Below are 27472 nucleotides of genomic sequence, written 5' to 3'. Positions count from 1 at the left end.
TGAAATAAAAGCCTAAAGCAACGACAGTTTATGGAAAGCAAAAGTGTAATTATATATGGTCAGATCTTGTGCCTGACTGATGGGGAAGTGAACAGTTTAGTCTAATGTATTGTAGTGGTTGTACTGTACTGTATATTGGCCAGAATCTGCCTTTGGGGGAGGAGGGGGGCATATCATAGTGGGGGGTCTGGGTGTCCTCCCCCAGGGAAGTTTTAAGCATCAACGACTTCATTTCCTGCATTCCGATACACTTTTATGCACCAATTTATGGTGAAATACCTCCATTGAGCCTATGTGAAGAAAAAAGCACAGATGACAATTCAAAATATACCAAACATATAATGGAAAGTATGTTGTTACGTGTCATTGGGCATTTTTAAGTGAGTATATGGAAATTCTGGAGCTTACTATCACGTAGACTACACCACTGGATATTGATAAGCTAAGCGTTGTGATTTACGCATAACAGCGTCGGCTTTTTTGCCAGCTTTCTTTCCTGCGTTTTGCCTGTTAAACCGTGTCTGTGTTCTTCATATTTATGTAGAATTATAGTTTGTTCTTCTTGTTTAAAAGATGCAGCTCTGGTAGATGTTTGCGATTGGTCGTGGTGCGCAAACACCGCCTCTTTTATGTGAACGTGCACGTCTCTAGATTGGAAAAACCTGGGTTGACTGAACTAGTTGATAACCAGCGTCGTGATACAGCTTATGCGGGACCACGGTTGTTAGGTTAGGTGAAGCCGGATCACTGAAAGAAATCCAGGACATGTTGATCTTGATTCGTAGTACAGGCCTCTGGTGGGTCATTAGTGATGATTGAGAGGGATTACTTTTTTTTATGATTTTATACATTGATTTTCAGGAAAATATTGCTTAGTATACCCTTTTTAAATTAATACAATTCAAGAAAACATGCTCTAATACATGACCTTCGTTATCCAGTGGCACGACTCCGGTCAGATGAACATGAGTCTGGTGTTCAAACACATGAAGATGTCAGACTTTGTACTCGGCCATGTAACGAAAATACGTTTACGGTTGGTGGTGATAAACGGCAGGTGTCACTGCTGCTCCTACCTGCAGTCAACCACTACAACATTCGACTGAGAGTCTCCAATGTGTTAATTATTGCTTCTGCTCCATTTGGGCATTATGCAGTAAGAAGCTTGCAAAACTATCTAAGGCATTTTAGAAAAACTGTAAGGAGCTTGTGCACTTGACGTTGCTAAATCAATCCTAATCCTGTGCGAGTAATGCCTGAAAGCCCAAAGAATATTGGCATTTACCAGCCTTTCTAATTACTTTTGTGCTTTGGTGCACCCCCCAAAAATGGTGCAGTGTGTTTTGGAGCCAGTGTGATCTAGGAGAAAGTTGGTCCTTCCTTCTAACGTTGATCCATTTTTATTTCATTATTTTATACTTTTGAGGTACCAAAGTAACAAGTGAACATCACTGATACAAAGTTAAAGAAAAAAACCCAAAACAAAACAGAGGGTTACTTGTACTTTACATAACAATTTCAATTTCAATTTATGTTAATTTAGTTTGTTGTATTATTTGTAGGGCTGAACGATTTTTGAAAATAATCTAATTGCCATTTTTTTCCCAAATATTGCGATTGCGATTCGATATTTGATTATTTTTTCAAGCTCTTTGTCTTCTGTATTATTCAACAAAGACAAACAATAAATCATTTTATAGTATGAACACACAATTACACACTAGACAGTTAAATAAGTAAAAATATAGTGTGTGTGTGTATATATATATATATATATATATACACACACACACACACACACACACACACACACACACACACACACCCACACACACACACACACACAACAGTGATTTTTTTTTTACAGTGCACAGAGAGGAGCTGCCTCCAGCCCCTCCCCCTCGTGAAGTTGCGTGCTGCCGTGTGCACTTGTTCAGAGAGGCTATCGTTACGTTAGCTAGTTGCTGGTGTTCTTGCCGTGGGATTAACTGTACTAATAAAACTGTTGAAACACCGCGGCCACGCTGCTGTGAAAGCTCCCCGAACGTCATTTATCAGTCTGGTTGTTACCCCTCTCAGTGGCAGCTCCTCCACTCATATCTTTATAACAGAGCTAGCTAACCGGAGCTAACCGCTAATCAGAGCTAATCGTTGCTAACCGAGCCTTGAGTTCTGTGTGCCTGTATTCATTAACTGCATGTATGGACTCGAGCCCGAATAAAACCCTTCATTTTAGTAAAATGGCTGTAAAAGTTTTAAACTACAACTCAGAGTTGTTTGAATGACAGAAATCTGCTCAAGGTACGACGTAGCGTTAGCGTGCTAGTTGATGCTTTCTCTGCGGAGTGCAGACTGATTTGCTCTCGCGAGTCATGTGACCAAATCGCAGCCTTTGCGATTAGGAAATCGCATTTTAACATATCGCAATATTATCGCAAATGCAATTAATTGTTCAGCCCTAATTATTTGGATGTCGCTTTGGATAAAAGCGTCTGAGAAACCATAGCACTAAGAAACAGATCAACAGAACAGTAAAGTCTCAACTCATACATTCAACTCAACACAACTCACACATCATGCTGCTATTAAGAGGTTGAGATTGATGGGAATGTCATTAATATTGCAGATATTTTGTCATAAAAGTACTGGACAAATTACTGAAAAAAAAATAAAAAAACGAAGGAAAAAAAAACAATATAATAATCAATATGGATATGCTGGACTTTTGTGCTGCTTATGGATGTTCGAATGAAAGAAAAAAAGCAAGGGATAACATTTCACAAGTGAGAATGTGTTTTATGATATATATATATATATATATATATATATATATATATATCTCCCACCTTCGACCTGCAATCTGAGCTCCAGTGGCAGCGGGAGGCGGAGAGTTCCGTGGCCGGCGGCAGCGTCTCTTCCCCCGGGAAACATCGCTCGGATCCACTGCTTTCTAACTACGCGATCGGCTGTTACATCAAAATCATCTTGGATATCATTTAAATCTGGTCTTGTGTCATCCTCCGTAACTTCATCAATATCACTTCCTTCACTTGAGTCAGCCATGACAGATCGGTAGCATGGTATTTAAAAATGTCGACCAAAACCATAGACGGTAAAAGAAAACGTACTGTACGTGTAGGCTTATTTCGACCAATCACAAAGCATTTTATTAGTCACGTGTTTTAAAAAAAATCCCTAAGCATCTCTGTCACTCACCCTAAGAATATTTCAGCCAATCACGGTGCATATAATTGGCCATGTGCCTTGAAAAAGACGACACCGCTCAAAATGACGCAGACGCGTTTGCCGTGCTTAATGGTGACTACGCATAGATGCGTGATCCGGTCTTAAAGGTAAACACACACAGATGTGTGATCTGGTCTGAATGGGTTAAAGGTGCAGTAGGTAAGCCTTATAAAACGTTTCTGTCATATTTGCTGGAACTGACCCTATGTTCCAGTAGAACTACATGAAGCAGGTAATAAAAAGAAATCTGGCTCCTCTGGCACCACCTACAGCCTGTAGTGCGATTTGCAAAAATCCACAGCTCCCTGTTCAGATGCACCAATTCCTGGATTTTGACAATCCTACCTACAGCACCTTTAAGGTAGTGGGATGTTCTCTAGTTGGTAAGCAGCCAGAAACTGTAGATACTTTCACTTCAGTAATTATGCTTGCTGTCAACCAACCAGATCACTCATAATGTCATTTACATCATGGATTAATTAGAGTAGACTTTATATCTACAGTATATGAAGTACTGAGGTTGATTGTATGTTAAAAATAACACGAAATCTGTCATAAGTCATGTTTCCATCAACGTATTTGTATGCACATTTGGAAGTATCGCATTAGAAAATGTTGATGGAAACGGCAAAATTCGGAAAAACGTCCTCAAATTCGCAAAAAAGTTTTTACGCTTGAGGTGGTTTTTGCATTTTTTGAAAAATAGTTAATGCACAAAATGGGAGATGGAAACGGCTTTGCCGAATAAGTTGTGACGTAGCGAACGTGTAACTCACATGACTATAGTCCCGGTATCCATTGGATGGGGGGGAGGATCGGGAAATGGGTCCCATCCAGGAGTTGCAGTGCGCTATAGCCTGTGCCTCAGCTACGTCGGGTAAATTGACGAATTGGTTCAACAGCTTGAATCGTACGGCCCTGCACACCGCGTCTACACAGCGGTGAACGGTTGTCTCGCTGACACCAAATGTCTCTGCCACAACCCTGTATTCTGCACAGGTAACCAACTTGTACAGTGCTACCTCTCTCTCCATTTAGCCAAAGAACTTAGGTTCTAAACTCTTGGATTTAGTGAGCCGGTTTGCAATCTACAACCATGCGTAACGTCAACTTGTGACCAAACTACGCTTTGCGTAGTCTAGTTTATTCGCTCTAGACAAGTTGATGGAAACACTTTAATTGGCATTTTCTTTTTTGCGAAATTTTAAATGTTCGCTTAAAAATATACGCTTGACAATTAGAAGGAAACATGACTATAGTCACACAGACAGACCTAACCTTTTTTTACTTTACAATGCAGCATCACATGCAGCTGGTTAACAGCGATATGTGAAATGTATTTCTGGTTCTGTGACTCACAAGCTCTTCTGTCCAGTACAGATGTCACCAAACCGCATCTCACAGAAAGTATGCTGACTTTTGTCCACAAAAATAGCTTTTGCCAACACAGGGATATTTTTTTTTTTCCATACAAGAGATATCTAACTTTGACAGCTAATGACAGCTGGCTCGACAGAGCGAGCATTTCACTGCATATAAGAGTGACAATTAGACTAAATGCTGGGGGAAAAACTGCTTTTTGAGATGAAACTTTTTTCACAAACGTACAATGTAGTGAAATTCAATCTCTGCATTTAACCCATCCTAAGCATTAGGAGCAGCGGACAGCCACATAGCAGTGGAGCAACTTGGGGGTCCAGTGTTTTGCTCAAGGACACTTTGACATTTGGCCAGAGGAGCCAGGGATCGAACCGCCAACCGCGTGGTTGATGGCTGACCCGCTCTACCTATGAACCACAGCCACCTCATGCACTGGATTCTCTCTTAAAAGATTATGGCTTGATGCAGAAAAGTCAATAATCGGAAATTTAAAGCAGCAAGTACTGTAGGAACACAGTGACAAAGAATAAATCATGTATAGAAATAAAAAATGTTGATGCCTAGATAATCGTTCGATCATTGCATCGTAGCCTTCTGAATCGGAAGCGAATCATGATTTAGGTGCCCTGGCGAGTGGCTCTGAGTTTAAACACCAAGGTTGTCAAAATGGACGGATTCCCAACTCTAATGCTATTTATCATTAGCAAAGAGCCTTCAGGTAGCAGCTTCTCATTGACCCTCACTTTCACAGGTTAAAAAGACAAACGTCGTGGGCAGCAGATCATATCAGCTGTCTCTAATTTATGCTAATTCTTCCAACGACAGAGTGAGACGTCGTCTCCCTAGTGGCTCATGCCATGTCAGTTTCAGCCTATGCCGCGTTCTATTTACCTCGGAACTCGGAAGCCGCAACTGGGAATGACGTCATACCCGAGTTGAATGCGTTCTATTTAAAAGTCGGATTTTCATTGTTTTCATTAGCTCTAGCCCGGTTAGCTATTGTTAGCAATACCAGTTGATAACAACGCATTACGCCGTTTTTTGTGCATGCAAACAGCGTAACAACATGTCCACAGATAGAAGTTGAACATGCCTGTGTGAACGACTGATTTAGTGAGACACAAATAAGACAGAAGTGCTGATAACTTTATGTTACTGCAGCTTTCACAACTGTTGATACCAGGGGGCAGCCATGTTGGATTTTGAACTCGGGCTACTGCGAGGTTGTACGAGTTCCGAGCTCGTAAATACGAGGTCTGGGGGCGTGTTTACGACTTTGACCTCGTAAAAAACGAGTTGCGAGGTAAATAGAACGCGGCATTAGTCTCGCTTTGCCAGACCATCCACATGCTGCGAACCCGAGGAAGGTCTGGCTAGTCCACACAGCATTCCAGGATGGGAGAAAAATGTGCTCTGGTTTATTGGCATTTCTTTAAACCTATCACAATCATCTTGGGCGGCGCTAAGCTCCGCACGGAGCTGCTGTAAAACTGCTCCTCAGATCTCTGTAGGGTAAATCCAGACAGCTGGATCTGTCCAATCTGAGTTTTCTGTTGCACGACTAAAACTACTTTTGAACGTACACGTTCCACCAAAACAAGTTCCTTCCCGAGGCTATTTTGCAGCGGCACAGTTGCTCCATCCGGCCCTAAAGAAATGCCAATAAACCAGAGCATGTTTTTCTCCCATCCCAGAATGCTGTGTGGACTAGCCAGACCTTCCTCCGCAGCACTGTGGAGGAAGGTCTGGCAATGCGAAACTAGTTTCAGCAGATGCATTCTCCGAATAAATTTTTCATTCATATTATATCAATAATTTAAGCTTATAAATTCAACAGTTTTGAACCAGGACCTTCAGTAATTGGATCTAGTTGCACGTAAAAAAAAATAAGTGTCACATTTAATAGGCTACTCTCATTTTAATGTGTCAGATACATATTCAATTTACACGTAAATGTAAGTATTGGTTCAGAATCGGTATCGGCAGATGACCACGTCGGGGCCCAAAAACCTTGATTGGGGGGAAAAAAAAGCTACCTTCTGATCAAATCTGTGACACAACAGTAGAGTACAGACTTGAATGCGTCTTTTAAGATCCTTACATGTACTTTGTGGGAACACACTCGTCTCTCTCTTTCTCATTATGGAGATTTCTTTCATCTGTCAGCCGACTTTTTATTTTTTACCTTTTTTTTTTTTTTTACTCTGTCATCATTCTTCTCGTTTCTTGTGTCTCTCTTTCGCACGTACATACTTTCTTTTCTCTTTCTTTTGTGCACACGGATCAATAATCCAATCTACACCGCCTCGTTCGGTGAAGACAGAAGCCCTCATCACAAGCTCAGGCACGTCTCAGTAAGAAGAAAGCCAGACAGACAGAGAGGTAGTTAGACGGACAGACAGGGAGACGGACAGGTTGGTGAGTAAGCTAATGAAGCCTTGGCAAGCCCCCGCAGCCCGCTGAGACCTTCAAATTCCCACGCTTTCTAAGGCTGGATGCTCTCGGACAGGTTCTCCTATAAACTATATTTTATTTACTAAGAGAAGGAAAGAACACAAAACTATGGCTGCTGGAATAAATTAAGTACAGACATTTAGAGGATTTTAAAGGATTAAAGCTGATAAATCCATTGCACACCGTTGCATTTTCACTGTCTAACTCTGTCGGTGCTGAAGTAATCGGCACTAAAACACACATTCAACACTCAAGACAAATGAGTAAACACCTCTTTTACTTTACATTCATTGAGCTGACGCTTTCATCCCAAGCGATTTACATAAGTGCATTCAACAATGAAGATACCACCCATTCAACAAAGAAGTAAAACTGCTTCAAGGGCTATATGTTTTTTAGAAACACAAGATTTCATCTTTTAATGGGCCAAGATGCAGTCTGAGTTTTCAGTCCGCGGCGGAAGATGTGCAGGGTTTCTGCTGATGTCAGGGATTTGTTGAGTCGCTGGGCCCCTCTTATCATCAGCGGTGTAGTGCTATCTGTTTAAGTTCAACTGTGGCTCGTTTCAAAGGTTATTTAATCAATGTTCCTAAGGTGGCAAGTTGACATACATTAGTCATCTCTAACTATAATATGAAAGGATGTGTTTCTGCCTTGTCATCTTTATTAGTTAACAGTTATTAGTCTCGCATTGCCAGACCTTCCCCCACAGTGCTGCGGAGGAGGGTCTGGCTAGTCCACACAGCATTCTGGGATGGGAGAAAAACGTGCTCTGGTTTATTGGCATTTCTTTAAACCAATCACAATCATCTTGGGCGGTGCTAAGCGCCGGACAGAGCCACGGCACCTCTGCAAAATAGCCTCGGGAAGGAACTTGTTTCGGTGGAACGTGTACGTTCAAAAGTAGTTTTAGTCTCAGATTGGACAGATAGTCTAGCTAGCTGTCTGGATTTACCCTGCAGAGATCTGAGGAGCTGTTAACCATAGTCCTCATAACTCCACCAGAGTTTAGAATGCCAACATAAAGAAAGCGGAGGGTAACGGACATCCGGCCTAAATGAGGGACATCTGGTGGAATTCCCGCCGGCACCGCAGCAATCCCGGAAGTGGAACGTAGTGTATATAGACTAACTAGCTATAGACTGAGTTCACTGTGCCGCTCAAAGGCTACCTCAGGAAACTACTGTAAACTTAAAATACGGAATGTTTTCTCGCATGCTACTCAATGCATGAGGTGACTTCGTGAAACGATCAACAACTTAAATATCAATATGAGAACTTTGACCATTCCCTTTGTCTTTATTATCTCTATTGCATGACATACGCTTTAGTGAACGCTTAAAACATATCTCATCCAGCGTCACACCTCGCAGTCTGAGCTGTGGACACCACAGAGTTCTCCATGTTGATGAAGAGGTTGTGGATGGAGCGGCTCAGTTTTGTGCAGATTGAGCTTCAGGTGGTGTGTCGACCTCCACTGTGAGATGTCAGCCAGACACATTGTGCTGCCACCCGGCTTTCAGACCATCTTAAGAGTCCTCTGTGTTCTTAACAGTAGTGCTGGGTACCAAATTTAATACTTTTAGTTACCGACTGAATTGCCTCTAAAGTACTGAGTATCAAAAAATGCCTCGTCATTCCATACCCAATCTCATTACCTTAGGAGTACACCTTATCAGATTCAGTGAGCCAATAAGCATGCAGCATGCTTCTAACAAGATCTAATAATGCTGCTGATTGGCGGTCTAATGTTGCACGTCGTAGAGACACACAGGGAAAACTCTACACTATGCACAGAGACAGGGCTCACGTAGTAGGAGCTGAAAAATAAAAAGATTTATGCCGTAATGTTGTAACTTTCTTTTTGTTTTATAAAATCGGTATCTAAAAAAAGTATCGTTTAGGAACCGGTATCAAAGTCACGATATTGGTATCGGTACATTTTTGAATGATACCCAGCCCTACTTGACAGAAATATTTTTTTGCTTTCTGATTCTATTAATGATTTTCGATACTTGCAGTAGAAATAAATCCCCCTTAGCTAAACAGGTTCTCTATTGAATTGGGATGGTTTTCTTTTGGCTGACTCTCTCAGGACATTGAGGCTGAAAAGAAATTGCTCTGGTGTTGAAAGATGCTGCAGCCTGGTCTCCGAGGGAATGGTGTATAAATGTGTTTGTGTAAATGTTGTGTGTGTATGTGTGTGTGTTGAAAATGTGATGCAGTACTTCATTTGAGAAGTGACATTACATTTTACATTGTCTTCAAGACCTGCACTCTGATTTGTTCATGTTTATGCTTGTAAATTATTTTTGTAAGTAAAGTCTAAATAACATAAACAAACGAAAGTACTGTGTTCAGGGTGTCGACTAATTCAATTTCTTTAACTGTTTCAGGGCAGCTGAACCCCCACGACCCCATGAGTTTGGTTTGGGTAAGTAAACTGCCTTTTGGGAATAAAGGGTACACACACACACACACACACACACACACACACACACACACACACACACACACACACACACACACACACTCTCTTAAGCAGGCTCATTGAGGGAGTCAGGAAGAGGCTGCTTTGTTGCTGGAGCCAGCTCACTCTCTCTTCTGGTTTCCTTCCCACTCTGAATACTAAACATCTCACTGCTGTTATCTGCTGCCAGGAAACCAAGGACGTGTGTGTGTGTGTGTGTGTGTACTTTTCTGACTGCAGTTTAATGTACGTAGTGTTTGTGTGCAAGTGTGTTGGCGTGCATGCTGTGTGAATACCAGCGATTGGGTTGTCGATGGTCACACTCAGCGAACCTGTGTGTGTGTGTGTGTGTGTGTGTGTGTGTTTTTTTCCCTCGGGGCTTTATGTAATGTAGCAGCCTGTAATGGGAGAGCGGGGACTTGTTGCCAATGACAAACAGGCTATCGCTACTACCTTTTGCAGCATTTATTTTTGTTGCTTTCTTTTTCTCAATTTCTGCTTTCTGTTCCCGCTTCTCCAGTTTTGATCATTGCTTCACAATATCTCTCTGTTTTCTTTCATTTCACTCGATGTATTTGCGTTCAGCCTTCAAGCATATTTTAGTTACGGTAGTCTGGATTCCCAAATTACAACAATTTGAAAGTTTGATACCCAGAAAATCTGCAAATCTGTAAACTTCAAAAACTTCTCACGCCACGCTCACGTTTGCTGTACGAGCCAGTCTGTATCTTTTTAAGGAAAACAAAAAGAGAGTTTTTATTGTGAAGATGCCAACATCTGAATTTCATTTAGACATATAGGGTGTTGCTCTTCTATAAATCAGTGCTTTTAATTCAGTGTGATAATGTTTGAGCATTTCTACATAAAATATCTTTAGATACAGTGCTCAGCATAAGTGAATACACCCATGCTAAATTTGACTAAAAAGAGGAATAAAAAAATCATCTTTTGGAAATTGATCTTAATGCCTTAATTAAAAAAATGAGGAAAAATCCAATCTTTAAGGACACCAATTTTCTTTGTGAATGAATAATGTATCGTGAATAAATACATTTTCTTCCTTAAAATACAGGGGGCATAAGTCAGTACACCCCTATGTTAAATTCCCATAGAGGCAGGCAGATGTTTATTTTTAAAGGCCAGTTATTTCATGGATCCAGGATACTATGCATCCTGATAAAGTTCCCTTGGCCTTTGGAATTAAAATAGCCCCACATCATCACATCCCCTTCACCATACCTAGAGATTGGCATGGGGTACTTTCCATAAGATCATCTCTCAATGCAAATCAAACCAGCTATTAGGATAACTGAAATAAAACCAAAAATTTCCAAAAGATGATTTTTTTTATTCCTCTTTTTAGTCAAATTTAGCATGGGTGTATTCATTTATGCTGAGCACTGTACATTTCCATTTAGGTGGTTGAAAAGAATAACAACATCCAGACGGGCAGAAAATGTGACAGCTGTTAGCAGTGAAGGAAAGTGTTTGTAAGATGTTATTATCTCTGTTGAACTGCACTACTGTGCAATCTGACTGAAGCATTAATCACACGCTTTTTTTTTGCAGTATTAAGAAAATCAAACCAACTTTTTTTTTTTTCCTTTTTGATTTTTGCATAATTTTATGATTCTTAGCACTTGCTTTTCTCTTGATTTTTTTCATCATCTGTCTTTGTCTCTGTCCTTTTTTTAATCATTTCATACATTATTTCACTCGGTATCTCTCCCTGATTACAGAACCGCTGCCCTTAAATCCTAAAGACAGTCAATCTCCTGCACTGAGTTTCAGTCATTTTACATGTCCTCCTTCCTGTCCTCCATCTCTGAGATGCAATGGTGACAGTGAATGGGCACCATCAGCACTGTTCAGACAATAAAATGATTTAAATTATTTCTGATTGGAGGACTAACCTGTAATGACGCAGGTAACAGTCCAATGGAACGAGAGGGTATTCAAATAATTACCCCTCATCAAAATGATTAATGCTCACGCCATTTCTTCTCTTCTCTCTCCATATTTGCCCAAAGTGAAAGAAATGTATGAATTACCTACTCCTCATTTGCATTTTATTAATCTCATTGTTTCACATTTTATTTTTATTAACTTTATTGCCTCAGAGCAACATTTCTTAGAATGTGTGTGTGTGAATTCATATTGTCACATGAATTTTCACATCAGAGCTTAGTGACAATAAAATGGACACCAAAACAACCTTAAGGACTACAAAATGGTCTGGCAGTTGTAAACATCTGTACTGATGTGCAAATGCAAACAAGTTTAAAGATGACTGTAGAGGAATACAAGACACCTCTCTCTCTCAACGTGTGTGTGTGTGTGTGTGTGTGTGTGTGTGTGTGTGTGTGGCCAAACCCGAGTCAGGGTTACGTCGTAGATGACCACTGGTTTCTCTTGGTGCCAGTGCTGTTTTTTTTTATTTATTTTATTTTTTTGGGGTATTTCTGCTGGAGTGAAGTGTTTTCGTCAGCTTTTATTGCTTCTTTTCTTTGTTGATTGGTCATCTTTTCCTCCTCAGGCATGAGCAAAAACCTTTGTGCTATTTGCTTTTATTTAAAGCGTTTCCATTCAGGTTTTTGAAACCGGAAATGTATCTTTAGACTGAAACAGTATTCATGCACAGTGCATGTGCGTCACCAGCTGCTTCTTCCACACACTCAGAGAAACACATCTTCCTCTAATCATCCAAGCATTGTTTGCCAGAGGCTTTCATATTTCCCCTTCCAGTCCCTCTGTTTGTAGAATACAAATCGGTGAGCCGGGGGTGATTTAAACTCATAACCTTGTTACCTCCAGGGACAGAACAATATCACTTTTTATGCTGCTGCTTCTCAACAATCCAATTCATTACTTTCACTGAACAACTCAGATTGATGCACACCAGTAGCTTTGAGTTATGGGATGAAAAAGATTGAAGCATAATCAATATTTCTCCATTAGAAAGAGCTTAAACTCCTATGTGTGAAAAGACATGAAATCAATGCGTCCAGTGTGGATTTCTGGCATGTTATTCACAGCTCTTGGTATTGGATTTCTGTCTTGGCAGAATTCTTCTTCATGTCCAATACGAAAGCATGCGTTACCCCCTTTTTAAGCCAGGTTTATGTAAAAAAAAAAAATCTTAACCAGTAAAATCAAGTTGATTTGTTTATTGGCCCATTTACTTAAAGTTTGATTGTAAAATAGAGCTGCACAGTATATCGTTTTTTTTCTTCGCAATATTAGTCTCGCTTTGCCAGACCTTCCACCACAGCACTGTGTTGGAGGGTCTGGCTAGTCCACACAGCATTCTGGGATGGGAGAAAAACGTGCTCTGGTTTATTGGCATTTCTTTGAACCAATCATAATCGTCTTGGGCGGTGCTAAGCGCCGGACAGAGCCACGGTGCCGCTGCAAAATAGCCTCGGGAAGGAACTTGTTTTGGTGGAACGTGTATCTTAAAAGGTAGTTTTAGTTGTGCAACAGAAAACTCAGACTGGACAGATAGTCTAGCTAGCTGTCTGGATTTACCCTGCAGAGATCTGAGGAGCAGTTAACCATAGTCCTCAGAAATCCACCGGAATTTAAAACGCCAACATAAGAAAGCCTAAGGTAACGGACATCCGGCCTAAATGAGGGACATCTGGCGGAATTTCCGGTAGCACCGGAGCAATCCCGGAAGTGGAACGTTGAGGATATAGACTATTGCGATATCAACTGCCGTAATAAACACATCGCGAAAGGCTGCAACATATTGCGAAAGACACTCAGAGATTTTTTTGTGTTAAGTCCCGGACACACAGAGCCGATAATCGGCCGTTGGACAGTCTGGCGAGGTCAGTGACTCGAGTCTGTTCGGTGTGTTCCGTGCCGTCGTCCGTCCGAGGGGCCGTCGGCCTTCATTTTGGCCGATTTGACATGTTGAATCGGTGGGGCGGGCACTGCCGGCAGTCGGACTCAAATGACCCATCTGATTGGTAGAGTGCTAACCCGGAAACGGGGAGCGGAATGAGCGTGACTAGAGTCTCTCAAAATCTGATGAAATTTTTTTAAACTGACCTTTGTTGATCTGAAATGAAGACAGATTCAGCAACTGCACGGCCTATGTCTCGATTAAAATGTTTTCAGAAACACGTTTCGGTGAACTATTTTAGTACAATATGAGATCGTATTCTGAACAAGCCGCCATGACAGTCTGTCTTTGAATTTCCGGAGAAACCAGACCCACGCAAGGGGGAAAGCTTCGCTTCAGAGCTCGAACCTCCTATGGCGCCATTTTGATGCTACAAAGCGATCACCCGACGTTAGAATCCCATTGACTGCCATTCATTTTGACGCCACTTTGAGAGCGAATAACTTTACATTTGAAGCGTTTAAAGACTCTATTTGTCCGTTGTTTATTTCTAAAGAAACACGACAATGTATAAAAGGCTCCATTACCTTGTACCTCACGTTATGGCTCCATAGCAGACGTTTTTGTAAAAATAGGCTAACGATTGTGTCATAACCACGGGACTTACTGTCTCATAGTAGAGGAATTAGGAGAAGCTCGCAGGCAGTTTGGACTTACATTAGCTGTTTACTAATGTTAACTAGCATTTTAGTTAGCAGTAATTAGCCTGTGTCCATGTTATCTCCTTACATATACCTACGCTCTCCGTCTCTGCTAGATTGGGAATGATTGAGATTTCTCTTGGCACAGCTACCAGAAGACTTACAACTTTCAGACAGGTTGCTCACGTCACATCTACGTCGTCTCTTTCAGTTGGAGGCTGCTCAGTAACGCTCAGCCATCACCGGAAAAGTGCTTCTAATATCCTTCACTGGTCTCCGTCCAGAGCAACGGGACCTGTTGGTCCATTCTTATATACTGTCTATGGACCCACGTGACGCGTTCGTCCTATCAGCTGCCGGTTTTCATTTTTCATTTTTTTTTTCACAATACAGATTAGCGCCGCCTGCTGTTATGGAGACATATTACGTCTCGTCACTTTGGTGTGTTCTGAGGCACTTTTTTGACCAATTTTGGGAGACTGATCAGCCCAACTGCCTTTTCTGCCGACGGTTGGCCGTTGGCTCTGTGTGTCTGGGCCTTTAATTGAAAGAAAATATCAGTAGAAAACTGCACTTTAAAATTTCATTCCTTTTTTTAGTTCTGCCTTTTATATTTAATTCAATGTGATATTTGTTCGATAAATTGTTGGAAACGATTTCCTTTCATTCGTCTTAAATTCAACCTGCAATTTGTTCTATTTTAGCAGAATTCTGAAAACAGCGCAACTGAGTACACTCTAATAGCTGTGATATTGTTATCGCATATTTTCCTCCTATGGTGCAGCTCTATTGTAAAAGTTTAAATCCAGTGACTCACTCCACTGTAATGATTTTTGAACACTTCGCTGTCCAGTTGAATATTTGAACGGGTTCATCAACTATCGCAGCTTGACCAACTTCCCTTCTAATTTCCAGCTGTGTATGTCGGAGCGACATTAGCGCGTGTGTACTTAGTCCCTCGCTGCTTGAGGCTGCACAGTGTGATGTGTAACATGTCGCTTCTGCCAAAGGTTACTTTTCTGTGTGGCGTCTCTAATGGCTTCTGCCTGGATACAGTGGTCGCTGGCCGGAGGGAATGTGCTGGGAAAGTAATTGGCTGTCTGAGAGGAGCCCTAAGTGTGTGTGTGTGTGTGTGTGTGTGTGTGTGTGTGTGTGTGTGTGTGTGTGTGTGTGTGTGTGTGGAGACCCAGTGATCCATAACAAGGATATATAAATGATGATGACTTGAAGAGGACTTGACTCAAGTGTCTGTGTCTGCATGTGTGTATGTTTGTTTAGGAGGACACATTTTCCACACACACACACACACACACACACACACACACACACACACACACACATACAGGAAGCTTTTCTTCTAGATGGTCTGCACACTGCAGGAGTGGAGTTTGCATTAACAAACATTGCTGCCTGGAGCTTCTCTTTGCTAGAATCTTATTAACACAATACCATTTCTGTCATCGCAAAAATAGATATTCAAATATATTTAAACCTATGCTCTTTTTTTTTTACAAGGAATATTCAAACGTCATTTTTGGCCCATTTTGACAGCCCTACTGCATTTAATAGGCTCATTCGAGATGAGCTAGGCCTGCGCAGAATCGTTCACTGGCGATCGCCGCCCAATGCGTGCCGGTTAGATTTGTGTCCTATTTGATCCTGCCTTGCTCTGACGTCATGCACACGTGGGCAACCATACCCTCACGAGATCAAGGTGGCAGCAGTTTTTAAAGCCAGGCACCACAGTTGCTCTCCACCGACTGCAAGACCCAGGGCATGATGGGAAACACCTGGCTCTCAGCTGATCTAACAGCTGATTGGTTCAGAATTGACTCAACAATATGACGTTTTATATGAACTTTTTGTTTTTGAATTGGAGGGATTTAAATTGCTAATTGTCGGATTGAAAGGCTTATTCTGTACAGAACATGTGTTGTGTGGCTGATAGTGACGTTTAGAAGTCAGAGAGACAAAATCTGTTCAGATTACGGATCACCTACAGTCTGTTACATTAAAATCAGCAATAGATCACACGTAGAGCATTTAAACAGGCTACTCTGTCATAATAAAAACAACTTGGAGACTGTGTACAAGCTGATATATGGGTCTGATAACATTTTAATAAATCAGAATCTGACCTAACAGGATGTGAGTGTTTCTGTGACTTCCTGTTCAGACTGAAGGCTGCTGGAAACTGTCTGACCCCCACCCACCCCTTCCGCCGCCTGCTCCATCCACTTTACAAGCAAGGTGCATCTCGAACAAGCCTATTGACAGCAAGGGCTAAGGGTAATGCTAGAAAAGAACTGGTTAGTGTGACGTGTTGTCTGACCATGTTGGTAACCAAAAGTGTGTGTAGTTGTGTACGGCCACAGTCAAAGGAGGGGGAAAGCCAGCCATCGTAGAGAGCCAGAGATGCAATATCATTTAAATTCATGGGCTTCTGTACGGAGATCACGGCGTACATTTTCAGACAGTCTCTTCTGAAAGACATTTATAGTGTTGTTCTCTGTTGTTCACATAAAGATAGACTGAGACACAAGTTCAAACCCTGCTTACTTTCTCCCTTCCACTCAACTGACCAATCACAGCATGAATTGGATGTGAATGTCAGGTTGTCGTTTAAAAATAAAATAAAAAAAAGATACAGAAATTGTCGGACACCCGAACCTGACATTGGACAGGTGTGGTCGGGGAGAGTTTTTCCAAAGCTCTTAGACCATCTGGCATAGCCAAGAAATCTAGACGCACCCTAGCGGCAGCAAATGTAATTTGCAGCCAGGTTCGTCTAGCAACTGTCTGTTGGCTTGCGAGCTGGAAATACCAAACTCTGGCCGGTCCAATCACATTGTGTATAGAGTTGATGGGCGGGCTTATGGCTGCTGCTGCTGGGAACGGCGGTCTTTTGAATCGGCTTTGGCCGCGACTCTGGAAGACTTGGAGTTAGGCTGGCTACACACTGGCTGCGTGGCGTGAGCATGGCGGTTCTGTTGCATGTCAGCTGCATGGTGGCTGCGTGGATTTTTCTATGTCTTTACACACCAGAAACATGTCTGCTGCTGCTCATTAATAAAATGAAATACCATGTTAAACATAAATATAGCCTGATTTGATTACAGCAAAGACAGTTGGCAGTATTGACAGCAAAATAGGCTACAGAATATTTCGTTCTGTATTGACAGGTGCAATATTAGAAAATCGTTTTTTTTTTTTTTTATTACATTTATATCTGCATTTATATCAAAACCTAGAGACTTTCAAACATCAAAATGTCATTTATTAATATGTATTAGTGTCAAAATGACATATAAACATCTTTTCCTATTCTATTTTGCCAACACGCTTGCGTGTCGCGTGAAAAATAGGAGTAGGTCCTATTTCTAGCATGCACGCGTTTTCGGCGGGGCTCGAGCTGTGCCTGAGACGTGTGTGACATGCAGGCAGTGTGTAAGCTCTAAACTGTTAACATGGGAGCCAAAATATAAATGGACACGCCACGCAGCGGACACGCTCAAGCGACGCAGCCAGTGTGTATCCGGCCTTAAGCTTTTCTTTCAGAAAAGAACAAAGAACAGCACTGAAGTCATTCTTAAAAAAGGAAGGTGTGTTCGGAGTTTTGCCGACCGGATACGGCAAAAGTTTTATCTATCAACTAGCTCTGCCTGGTTGTAGAGCTATCCTATTGCGTGCAGAGGGAATTTGAAAGACAACCGTTTATCCCGCCCCTCGGATTGAGCCCTGCCAATGGTGAGTTCCCAGACCCAACATCTTGATCAGAATCACAATCAGAAAGGGCTTTATTGCCAAGTACGTTTTTTACACATATAAGGAATTTGTCTTGGTGTTGTTGGTGCATGTCACACATTCTCTAAATATAAGAGGGATAAAAAGAATATAAACAATACACACAGTATGTATTAACAAAGATAAAATAAAATGTTAAATAAAATAATACAATAAGTTAAAAAGTAGTAAAAAGGAACGCTACAGCAGAGTAGGTACAGTGGCATGTAGAGCCAGAGGTGGAGTGTATGTATACTGTGGAGATAGGAGCTAGCTCGTCAGCTAGCCGGGGTAGGAGCTCCGCGGTGGTCAACTTAACTTTTTTGGCCTTTTTGAAGCTATTTTCCGTGCCATGTCATCTTTAACTTAACTGATATTTTTTGAATGTGTGTTAAGTTCAATGATCAAGGGAACGGCTTTCTTTTTTGGATGTGTAGCTAGGTCAGTGAATAACCGATGTTAACTAGTTATGTGGGTCATCATTGGGTTGGACCTGTTAGCAGGACAGCTGGTTAGCACAGCAGCTAGCTGGTTGAGGATAATTTTATTTATCACTCATTTTAAACAGAAAGGCAATACATACACATGCTTGTGTTGGTGAGGATTACTCTGCAGATTGTGAATGTGAGAACACAAACACAAACGAAAACGTACGAGTTTAGCTTGCCATCCATCTACAGCATAGCTTTTCCGCCGTCCGTCATGGCGTTCATAATTTGCGCGAGTGGAGCGTGACGTCACGTACAAAGGGTCTATAGGTCCTGGAGCGTTGGAAGATTGCAGCCAATCGCCTTCTCTGCAGACCAAATGACACGCTGCAGTCCTTTCCACTGACCTGGAGCAATACAGACATGCAGGATTTCTATCAAGGCTCTTTGGTAAAAGTACGTTTTCACAACTCATTTATGTTCTTCAGTATATTGTTAGCAACGGTGTGTTTAGGGAGCTGTTGGTCAAGGGGCCTCCTTGAAATCAGATCGGCCACCAGATACAACTGTTAGTGATGCTGCTGCTTTGAAGTGGAGAAAAAACTGATGCAATTGTGTGTAGAGAAGCTGCTCTCCTGCACTGTGAGACTAGGTGAATTTAAAGCAGTACATTGGTGGAAAAAGGCGCTGCTCCAAGAGTAAACACTCTTTAGTTCCTTCTTTTCACTCCATTGCCTCGTCCCACTTCTCTATTTTTCTCTCACTTCTATTAGGTTGATTGTTTTCTCTCTCCTCCTCCGCTGGCTTCCTCCCCTCTCCCTGCCATCCATTTCTGTCCGAGCGGTCCCTCCCTCTTGCTTTTTTTTGTTAATTTTATTTCCCACAGTCCTGCTGTCCAACTCTCCTCCTCTTCCTCACTTTTTCTATTCCTCTCTCTCTCCCTGTATGACTATCACCTCTCCAACTCTCTTCATCTAATCTCTCCTTACTTGTTATTCAGACGACGTTTTACCACCTGTCTGTCTCCTTATTAGAATTTTGTTTCAGTGCCCCTGCAATTTCATCTCTTTTTTTTCTTCTCTTCCTCTATTCGTTTTCTCTGTTTCACTGTTTTATGACCCTCCTCCTCCTCCTCTTTCTTTCCTGCAGCTGTTTCTCTTTCTTTCTCCTCTTTATATCTTTGAATCTCTCCAAACTGCAGATTCCTCTCTGCAGTGCAGATTTTTCGTCCCACACCCAAAACCTTTTTTCTTTAGCCTCCCTCCATCCCTTCGTCACTCTGACCGGGCTGTGACACACCAGCTGTACAGTAGTTAAGGTGCACGTGTTGATGAATTGATTAAAAAAGTGAACTGCGGTGTTTATTATCACAAGAAAATAACGTCAGGTTTATCTTAAAACTTGAAATTTTTCCAGGGGTGTTTGTCTATATGTAAATCTCCCATGAGGCTTTAAAAGCGTGCTAATAGCTAAGACTAATGGGATCTTAGTCAACAGCAAGATCACTCCTGAGCCTTAGTCACAGAATCTCAGTCAAAAACAAATAATCATTGTTTTATATGTTTACATAATGTGTTGTAGGGCTGGACCCGAATATTCGTTTGTTGGGTATGTATTTGTTTTTTAATTTTGGGTGACGGATTTTTATTTTCTTTTTTTTTCAATACAGTAGAACAGGGGTGTCAAACTCAATTTCACTGGGGGCCACACTGGAAATGACGATCACAATAAGGGCCAGACATGTTGAGTTTATTGACATGCTTTTTTTAACAAAAAAAATTCAATTAACTTTGTATTATTGCATGTCTCATATAGCTTTCTCCCATACAGTTTGGTCGGCATAAAACCCTAAAAAAATCATGAAAGACAAACATTACGTTTTTAAAAGCAGCTACCACCCAGCCGACTCACCACAACCTGTTTCACAGCCTGAATGTTAAAAAACTCTCTGCTTCTGCTGGGGGAGTCTCAAGGAATCTCAAAGTCGGCAAATCTGTCAAATTCTGCACGGCAGTGTTGCATAATTACAGTAGGAAAAACAGTTTCCTCATTTTTTTTGGTGTGGTGCACAACTAGTCGGGCCAAAATTTGATGTGAACCTAAATTGATATGCGGGCCGGATCAAAATTTGCAAGGGGCCGGATTTTGCCCCCGTGCCTTGAGTTTGACGTGTGCTGTAGAATAACAGAATCCTTAAAAATGAATGAATTAAACCGAAAGCCACGTGTTACAGCGCAGTGTTTCAATTTTAGCTCAGTGAGTCTTTACTGCGTTATGTTGTATTTCCCTACACACACACACACACACACACACACACACACACACACACACACACAGACACAGAAAGCTGCAGTAAAGACCTAACAGTCTTCCAATTAACGCTCTCGTTACCAATATTAGCAGTTTTAACAATGTTAAACTGAAGTTCCCTGTTGATTAGCATCAAACCTCCAAAGCCCCAAAAATGGTATTTGGGGCAGCCCGTCAATGCCAAGGAGTGTTATTGCCACACACACACACACACACACACACACACACACACACACACACACAATGAAGTTTGCAGAGAGAGAGAGAGAGAGAGAGAGGCGTCTTGTATTCCTCTACAGTCATCTTTAACCTTGTTTGCATTTGCACATCAGTACAGATGTTAACAACTGCCAGACCATTTTGTAGTCCTTAAGGTTGTTTTGGTGTCCAGTTATAGTAACATGTTTAATGTGTTTGATGAGACGCACATGAGCTCATTTCCATTTTATTGTCACTAAGCTCTGATGTGCCAGCTGCTGTTTTGCAGCTGGAGGAATTAAATAATTTAAACCTTAGAATTAATCCTGGCCAATGGTTCTTTGGGGATTTGATGTCACTCTGAAGATTAGCTGTTAGGGTGTGCGTTAAGTGAAAGGATGTTTTTTGTGTGTCCTAAAATGGGGAATCCATTGCTTGCGGTACATTTCTGTCCATTTGTTTTCATCTAGACGTGATGAATGAAGCATAAGTGCAGTTAAGAGAAAACATGAATCTGAGAAAGCTTTTGTCATAGAGTAGCTACTTTTTTGAAAAAGGGGCAAACGCAAAGCTCACAGTTTTTCTACAGTTATCAGTTATGACATTCGCCACCATCTGTTTTGAAAATGTCAGTGTTTGCTGCCATCCGATGTTAGCGTCAAAACAGACAGTGTGCCAGACATTGAGTTCAACAGCATCATCCTCAAGATGAAGCTCATTATTTGCTGCTTTAGGTTAAATGTTAGTTAGATGAGCCATGAACACCAGGTAACATACTGTATGTTTTATCTCTTTTTATACAGTGTTTAGCATTATTTTGTATCCACACATCTTTAAAATAACTGGGTCAACTGGATTTTTTGTAATCTACGTTTTTAGATTCCCCTTACGTAGTTTTACTAAACGTATCAGATAATGTATAATGTGTCAAAAAAGTGAAGAACAAGTACTGCATGTTGATTTATTGTGATGTGAGCCTAATTAAATAAGTGAAATGAGACTATTTTGTCTTCCTTAACTTGGGAACATAAGATGTGGTACCTTTTCGTACCTGCATGCTCATTGGATTTTCTAGGGGGTTAAGAACCATTGTTGAACCTCCTTTTATATAAGTATGCCTGAGTGCTCTGGCTATGTACTGTAGGCCCAGACTCATTTTTTTTATTTTTTATTTATTAACCAATAAACATGAAACAAGGTTGTATCAAAGTAATGGTGCTGGTGTAAAAATTGGTCGTACCTTGAGCTGAGACGGGCTTTAATGAGGTTGGATACACACAGCATCCATCAACATACATATTACTGTAAACATACACACACACACACACACACACACACATATATGCACATGCATTCTGCACACACAGCATCTGCAAAATGTTATCACACACACCAGGCTGTTGTCATGAACCATTTGTACATAAAGCTATGAAAAGTAAACCACTGTAATTTTATGGATTGAACGTTTTTATTACTGTATGCACCACATTGACTGCTGCTGTATAAATACAGCACTTTCAAACCAGGGAGCAGAGTACACTTCCAGGGGGGGGAAACAAAGACTTTCACCCAGGAAGCTGGCTCCCAGTAGCCTATTGTCGGCTAAACTCGAGTACCAACGGCTGCTGATAAGACCGACCGCTCACGGAGCTCTGTAGCCGGCGTCACGTGACCAGCCAGTGGTCGCTTAATTTCATAGGACATCCTCATAGAATTGGGGTGCATACATTTCCGTATGATATCATACGAACCCGTTTATGAGAATGCGTTGTGCACGCATGCACACATGCGTCTTATATGATGCAGAGATGGATTATGGGTTGTTTAAAGCGTCATGCTTCACAAGACCAGCAAATCTATTACACCCAGTCATGCCAGCTCTAATCTCCAAATGAATGCTGCAGCAGCTTATTCCTGTCACTGTCGGTACCGGATGATTATGAGGTAGCTTTTTTCTTAGCTATACTATTTTTATTTCTTTTAAACACAAGCAGTAATGTAGTGTTATATAAAAATGTTAATTATTTTCTAAGAAAAGCAATGAAGCAGCAGCAGGCTGCATCGCACATGTATGACTTCCAAAAGGTTTGAACATTTTCTATAGTCAATTTTTTTTATTGTGACGCAACAAGCTCATGTTTATGATTTGGATGGTCTGTGATGTTTCATACCTACTGTACACACTGTGACTGTGAAAGAAGCAATAGATCCCGCTCACTGTCGATCACTTGTGTTAACGTTTGGTCCTCAGAAACATTAAGTTCAAGTGATCAGTAGTGTGCAGGATCTTTTGGTTCTTTTACCGTCAGTTTATGACCCAACTGTCTATATGGTTGCTTTCACACCTACCTTGTTTGGGCCGGTCTGAAAGCTCATCCCAAATCTGGTGTGGCTCAAACAAACATACTCTGGTCCCCTTAAAATCTGGGGTCTCCGTTCGTTTTCAAGTGAACTAGAGTTCAGTTCACTTCAGGTGAGAACGCGATCCGACCCAAATACAGTAAAGTGAACCATAAACAGCCTGCAATTTCAATGTTACACACAATTTACTTCTATATGATTTAAGGGATGATAACTAAGATCCATAAGCTGTTCTGAGCACACATCGCTGGTCGTCTGTGTGACATCATCATCATCTCTCTCTCTCTCTCTCTCTCTCTCTCCTTCGCTCGCTGTCTGTCAGCTGCTCATTGTTCGCCTTCTTCTAAAATATTAGAAACACTGAAGCAGAACCAGAAAACCCAAGACGTTATAAATGTGGCGTTGCTGCGTTATTTCTGAGACCAGAAGTGTCGGCGAGTTTCAGATATTCTGTCCAATAAACAAGCGACCGTCTCGATCACATGACGTGTTTATGGTGTTTGATGCGTTTGATATAGTCGAGTGTGAACGCAAACCGAACCAAATTAAAAATGCAACAGTGTTGCAACTTCACCCCCGAAACGCACCGAGTCCACTGAACTATAGTTGTGAATGCGCCCTAAGACTCTCTAGAGTGCAAGAGCTTTGTAGTGAGTGACCCCTACAGTACAAAATCCCCAAAAACAAGTTGTCTTTTGTTTCAATGTTTGGATTTCACCTCCATGTTTTTCCATAAAATTTTCTAAAACTAAAATTGATACTACTGATACCTATTTAGGTGTGTCGTTACTCCTGCCTGCTTCTCCAAACTGGGGGGGCGCGCCGACCGCCATCTTACTTCATACTTCAAAAAAAAGAAAAACTATCCATTAAAGCTATAGTGCGTAGTTTCTGTCTCCCCCATGAGGAAATCACAACAACAACAAAAATGACGACAAAACTGTCGGTGAGTCCACATGATACAAGCCTTCCGTGACCGCCCCCCCCCTCCTCCACGCAGTTGCTAGTAGCCAAGGAGGACACGGAGGATTAAAAAAAAAACATGACGGACTCTTCAGAAGAGGTCATTATCTTCACTTGAGTTTCTGCGTGCGAAATACATACATATAGAAAAACTTGACTTCAGTGTTGAAATACTGGATTTGGAGATTAATATATTTATATGTATTTGTCACATACACAAGCAACTAAACTCCAAAGGAGCATTCGTATTAAAGCCTTTTGCATCTACTCTCTCTGTTGAGTCAGAGACACCTCATCAGTCCAGCAGTCAGTGGTGGAGACAGGGGAATGGGTTTCTAAGCAACATCAGGGAAGACATTTAAAAAGCATGCATCACCTCACCAGGAGATACACTCTGTGGATTAAAGCAAGTCTTCACCGTTCTAGGCTTTGTGGTACAAAAGATTTTGCTTCATGAGGCTATCATGTGTGTTTATGCATGATGTGATGTGAGCGGCTCACCGGAGCAAGCCAGAGAGACGAGCAGAGGAAAGATTAGTATTCATAAATTAGGGCTGGGTATCGCCACTGATTTCCTAAATCGATTCCGATTCACAAGGTTCCCGATTTCAACATGACATCATGACTTTGCGTAAACATACACGCCACTTTCCAAAAGCCAAGTGGCATGTTATCTGTACGCATTTTGAGCTATCCGGGTGTATGTCTGCGCTGTATACAGTCACAGCGTAAACATACACGCCACTTTCTAAAGCCACGTTGCGTGTTATCGCGAGGCTACGTGTTATAACGAGGCTACGGTTGGGTTTAGGAATCGTTACACTCGGTTGGGACACGATCCCCGCTCTCCTGGGTGAAAGTCTTGTATTTTACGTTCACACGCAATCGCAAGGTAATGTAAGTCAATGGAGGCCAAACGGCATTGATAAACACGCTAAAAAGCGAGTATGCGTCTTCATAACACACCAATAACGGCATACGAATTGGCGTGTCATACATACGCCACTCCATGAGTTCAGTCTGCCGATTTGATTACATTTTCAATTGCTGATCCACTGTCTATTAGGTATTTGCAAAACCAATTTTTCTTGGATATGAAAGAGATTCTACAATTGTACAAGGTTCGCTTTAACCTGCTGCATTATTAAAAGTATTGAGTGGAGTATAAAAATGGATCCCAAAACAGTTAAATTAATTTTCTTTCAATTTAACATGACCACACAATAAAGTGCAGCTCTACAGACTCTACTCTCACATGGCTGTGCCAGTTTTTCCCTCGCCAAAATGTAGCTTAACTTTGGAGCATTTCTTAACCTTCCTGAAAAGCTAGCATGACATAGATGGTACCAATGGATTCCTTAGGTCTTCTTGTTTCATATGATACAGACAGAGATCGATTCTGGATTTTATGAATCGATATTGGATCATCCAAATGAAAATTATTAATCCTGCTCATTAGCGCTTCAATCTGATTAGTTGTATACCCAGTGATGACGAGTGATGGGAGAGAGACAAAGTGACGAGACAACTGAAGCATTTAGGTAACGTTTCGGGCATTTTAAATTTCACATCCAGCTGGTATTTAAATGTTAAAGGTCAGAGTTGTTGTGCAGGCTTTACCTTGTGGTTGGTCTCTGTACATGATGTGCAAATGATGAAGCTCCTTTCTTAACAATTAAAGCAACAACAAAAAAGCTGCGAGGACACAAAAAGCACTTTAGTCTGCTGAACTGCTGCAGCAGGAAACATTTTAACATATTTGGACAGATTAGCAGCCAAGAGAAAACACAGGAAGACCCAAAGGGGAGGAAAAGGGTACGAGAGAGGAAGGAGGAGAAGAGTATAACAGCCGAGAGTAAAAATAGAAGGAAGTTGGCAACATCCTGGGGCAATGAAGCAGAGCATGATCTTTCAGTTCAATCCAGGTTACACTACCCAGTTTCCCTCTACAAGGATGGAAAAAGTATAAATATTTTTGATTGATTGATTTTTTTTCTCCAATCACTCTGGGAGCAAAATAGTAACGAGTAACTCTTGGATTTCAGTAGATTTCTGTGAGAAGTTCCCTCTACAGGAAATTCAGTGTTGACTAAATCATTGCAACAGCAGAAAAAGTCCTTAAAGCTTTAGTGCGTAACTTTTTGATATTAATGAACGTTCGTTACATTCAAGCCATTGCCAAATGAGTTGCTACAAAGCTAGTTAAGACTATCAGCTCCACACAACTCTCTCTGTATGTCTCAGTATGGCTATGTTCAGAAGATTGTGTCGTCTGATGACTTTCGCGCAGAAGCTCGAGTGAAGATTGTTACCTCTTCTGAAGAGTCCATCATGTTTTTTTAATCCTCCGTATCCTCCTTGACTACTAGCAACTGCGTGGGGGAGTGGTGGCGGCTTGTGCGCGATCACGTAAGGCTTGTATCATGTGGATGCACCGACAATGTGGTTGTCATTACTTAGAATTCCTCATGGGGGAAATGGAAACTACGCACTATAGCTTTAAAAAAATGCTCAAAACTCTTGCCCTGGAGCTTGGAGACAAACATGGACCACAAATCAGTCAGTGTGTTTAAATGCACCGCATGTTAAGTGAATAACTGGGTTATGCCAGTTCTCCCCGTATACATGAGCGGGGAAGAATGATGGGAGTAACTACCTCCGGTACAGTAGGTGGTGTTAAATTGAACAACTTAATGTTTCATTCACACACTCTTGTCACAGCATATGAAAAGCACAATGCTCTCGTCAGATGACAACTTGTTTGGCTCATTGTATCTGTAACCAGCGTTGGGTGGAATTAGCAAGCTAACGTTAGCCAGCGGCTGCAGCGGGGGCTGCTCAGTCGTACAACACCGCCGTGCAACGTACATTCAGTTCGACTTGTCTTGACTTGTTTTCCCAAGATGGCGCCTGCCTGTATACATGAACGGTACAGTCTTAAACTATCTTTCAATAAACTGTCTGTACACTTACGAAGTTCTCAATGCTTGGGTTAACATGTAGGGACCCTCATTATGCTACCGTGGAAGTGCGGTGCTATTTTGAGCCTTGTTAGTGGTGTAGAAATAGAGATTTCTTTTTACTTTACCCTCTGCCCCGACGACTAGCTTTATAAGCTAATTAGCGGTTTGTGATAAAACTGGTCACATTCGATTAGAGTGAAAACATATCCCAGAGAACGGTCGACTCGGTACACGTGTTATTAACCCCTAGGTTAATTTTGCGCCGGATTTGTTCTTTAAAGTTGTAATTTTTGTAACTTTCAGTTTGTGTTGATTCTAGCGGCCGCTTTGGACAAAAGTGATAGTGTTTTTACCACACCTGCTGT

At 41.5% G+C, this 27472-nt stretch overlaps 1 protein-coding gene across 1 annotated transcript in view; it reads left to right on the top strand.

The window, feature by feature from the left end:
* slc8a2b (solute carrier family 8 member 2b) overlaps positions 1–27472 on the top strand; it is a 181625-nt gene that overhangs the window by 53388 nt on the left and 100765 nt on the right. Inside the window, exon 2 of the mRNA XM_031304158.2 lies at positions 9477–9514. The gene's annotated coding sequence lies outside the window, so the exon portion shown is untranslated. The remainder of the gene's footprint in view (positions 1–9476; positions 9515–27472) is intronic.

The sequence above is a fragment of the Sander lucioperca genome, chromosome 5 (genome assembly GCF_008315115.2).
Source record: "Sander lucioperca isolate FBNREF2018 chromosome 5, SLUC_FBN_1.2, whole genome shotgun sequence".
Lineage (NCBI taxonomy): Eukaryota > Metazoa > Chordata > Actinopteri > Perciformes > Percidae > Sander > Sander lucioperca.
This window is presented reverse-complemented; position numbering and strand designations above follow the sequence as displayed.